Below are 3,177 nucleotides of genomic sequence, written 5' to 3' on the forward strand. Positions count from 1 at the left end.
TCCGGCCCGGCCTCACACGGTAGGTTGCGCGGCGGCGTCTCTCTCTCTCTCTCTCTGCTCTTGAAGCCGGCTCGGGCGGGGGGCGGGGTCTCTCTCTCTGCTCTTGAAGCCGGCTTGGGCGGGGGGCGGGGCTCTAGAGATAGGGCCTCCGGAGATCGGGGGGGGGGCGAGCCTCGGGAGATCGGGGGGGGCGAGCCTCGGGAGATCGGGGGGGGGCGAGCCTCGGGAGATCGGGGGGGGGGGCGAGCCTCGGGAGATCGGGGGGGGGGGCGAGCCTCGGGAGATCGGGGGGGGGCGAGCCTTGGGAGATCGGGGCGGGCGGGGGGGGCGAGCCTCGGGGGGGTGGGCGAGCCTCGGGAGATCGGGGTGGGGGCGGGGCTCAGGAGATCGGGGGGGCGGGGCTCGGGAGATCAGGGGCGGGGCTCGGGAGATCGGGGGGCGGGGCTCGAGAGATCGGGGGCGGGGCTCGGGAGATCGGGGCGGGGCTTGGGAGATCGGGGGGGCGGGGCTCGGGAGATTGGGGCGGGAGCCTCGGGAGATTGGGGGGGGCGGGGCTCGGGGACTCCCCCCTCCCCCTCCCCTCCTCCTTCCCCCACCCCTCCCCTCCCCCTTCCCCCCTCCCCTCCCCCCCGCTCCCTCTCCCCTCCCCTCCCCTCCCCCACCTCCTCTCCCCCTCCCCCTTCCTCCTCTCCCCCCTCCCCATTCCTCCCCTCCCCCCTTCTCCCCTCCTCTCCCCCCTCCTCCCTCCCCTCCCCCCTCCCTTCCCCCCCTCCCCTCTCCTCCCCCCTCCTCCCCTCCCCTTCCCCCCTCCCCCCCTCCTCCCCTCCCCTCCCCCTCGCCTCCCCCCTCCCCTCCCCTTCCCCCCCCTTCCCCCCCTCTTCCCCCCCTTCTTCCCCCCCTCTTCCCCCGTCGCTCTCTCTCTTCCCCCCAGTTGCTCTCTCTCTTCCCCCCAGTCGCTCTCCCTCTTCCCCCCAGTCGCTCTCTCTCTTCCCCCCCAGTCGCTCTCTCTCTTCCCCCCCAGTCGCTCTCTCTCTTCCCCCCGTCGCTCTCTCTCTTCCCCCCACTCGCTCTCTCGCTTCCCCCCAGTCGCTCTCTCTCTTCCCCCCAGTCGCTCTCTCTCTTCCCCCCAGTCACTCTCTCTCTTCCCCCCAGTCGCTCTCTCTCTCTCTTCCAACAACAACATGCTCTCGAAAAAGCCTCGGCACCGCCAGGCACTCCAGCTAGTAAACTATAAATTACATGAAATAACTATTTTAAACAATAATTTAAATTTTTGAAAAAAATAATTTTATTTTCTAACGGGGCTAAAAATAAACGTACCTTTCTTTAAAGTATTTAAAAATAATAAACCTGTGGAAAAAATGTTTTAATTTTAATTAATTCACCACTTACCTTGTAAAAAGCAGGCCTTACGCCTGCTTTTTAAATGTGTAACTACTGGAGACTTACCCTCCCGGGAAAACCTGTAAAGAAAACGTAAGTTCGATGCGCACGCGCTGCCTCTCCCACACACGCGTTTGAACTCTGAACCCCTTCTTTCAGGGGAATGGAAGCAGTGCATGCAGGAAACTGGCACTTCCATTGGGCTTACGGGTGAGTACCCCGTGCGTACTCACCCGTGGAGACCCGAAGTTCTGGGCCATTAATATTAATCTGGGACAAAGTTAATTGCCACTTGGACTAGTGTGAATTAATTAAGGAAAGCTAGCACAGATTTGTTAAAGGCTATTCGTGTTTAATTAACTTAATTGAGTTTTTTGATGAGGGAACAGAGAGGGTTGATGAGGGTAATATGGTTGATGTGGTGTACATGGATTTCCAAAAGGTGTTTGGTAAAGTGCCACATAATAGGCTTACTAGCAAAGTTGAAGCCCATGGAATAAAAGGGACAGTGGCAGCATGGATACGGAATTGGCTAAGTGACAGGAAACAGAGAGTAGTGGTGAACGGTTGTTTTTCGGACTGGAGGAAGGTATACAGTGGTGTTCCCCAGGGGTCGGTACTAGGGCCACTGCTTTTCTTGATATATATTAATGACTTGGACTTGGGTGTACAGGGCACAATTTCAAAATCTGCAGATGAAACAAAACTTCAAAGTGTTGTGTCCGTCAGTAGTAAGACACAGACTGCAGGAGAGCGGTACAACCGGTGCTTACTCAACGTGGCTCACTCTGGAACTGAACTGTACAGCTTACTACTCAGTGCTATATACAGGTGTGGTTACTGCCGGTACTGCAGTATACATGAGCTGTAAAAAGTAGTTCCCCCCTTAAAGGTATATACATTACAATTCCTCCCCTTTTAGATTAACAGTACCATAACACTCATTTAACAATTAAATATCAAACTAATTACAATTAACACTTTTAACATACAACGTTAGCTGAAAATAGTCCATTTATATATTTAGTCTTTGGGTAGGCTTCCTGATCCTTTCTGGATAGTGCCTTTCCTGAGTGTCTCGCTCTTGGTGCGGAGGCGATTCTGGCACCCTGTCGTCGGTAGGGTCATCAGCTTCCGATGCTACTGTTTCTGGGGTAGATGCGACCTGTATGTCGGGTTCCTCACCAGGTACGTATGGGCGAGACATGGGGTTGACTTGTTCCTGTGACTCTAGGATCTGGTCAGCATGGCGTCTCATGATGTTCTCCCCAACGTCCACTGTGTACATTAGTGGGCCCTGCCGTGTGCATATCATTCCTGGCTGCCATTGTTCTGTTCAGTAGTCGCGGGCCAAGACTGGTTGCCCTACATTGAAGCTCCTTGTTGGCTTCTCATGGATGTGCTGGAATTGCTTACTCTCAACATCTCTTCGTACGTTTGGTCTGAGCAAATCCAGGCGAAATCTTAACCTTCGGTTAAAGAACATCATGGCCGGGGCCTGGTTGGTGACTGCATGTGTCGCATTCCAGTAGGCGAACAGGAAATTGTCCACCTTATGCTGCAGCGGAATGTTGTCATTGTACATAGCCTTTATTGCCTTCTTAAAGGTTTGTACGAACCTCTCAGCCAATCCATTTGTGGCTGGGTGATACAGGGCAGATGTGTAATGCCTTACCCCATTCTTCTTCAGAAACCTCCGGAACTCTTCGGACACAAACTGTGGTCCGTTACCGCAGCAAATCTGTTCTGGCAAGCCATTCCTGGCAAATATGGTCCGTAGGACTGCAATAGTTT

The sequence above is a fragment of the Somniosus microcephalus genome, chromosome 26 (assembly GCF_052327205.1).
Source record: "Somniosus microcephalus isolate GS21.2 chromosome 26, FLI_Smic_1.0, whole genome shotgun sequence".
Classification (NCBI taxonomy): Eukaryota; Metazoa; Chordata; class Chondrichthyes; order Squaliformes; family Somniosidae; genus Somniosus; species Somniosus microcephalus.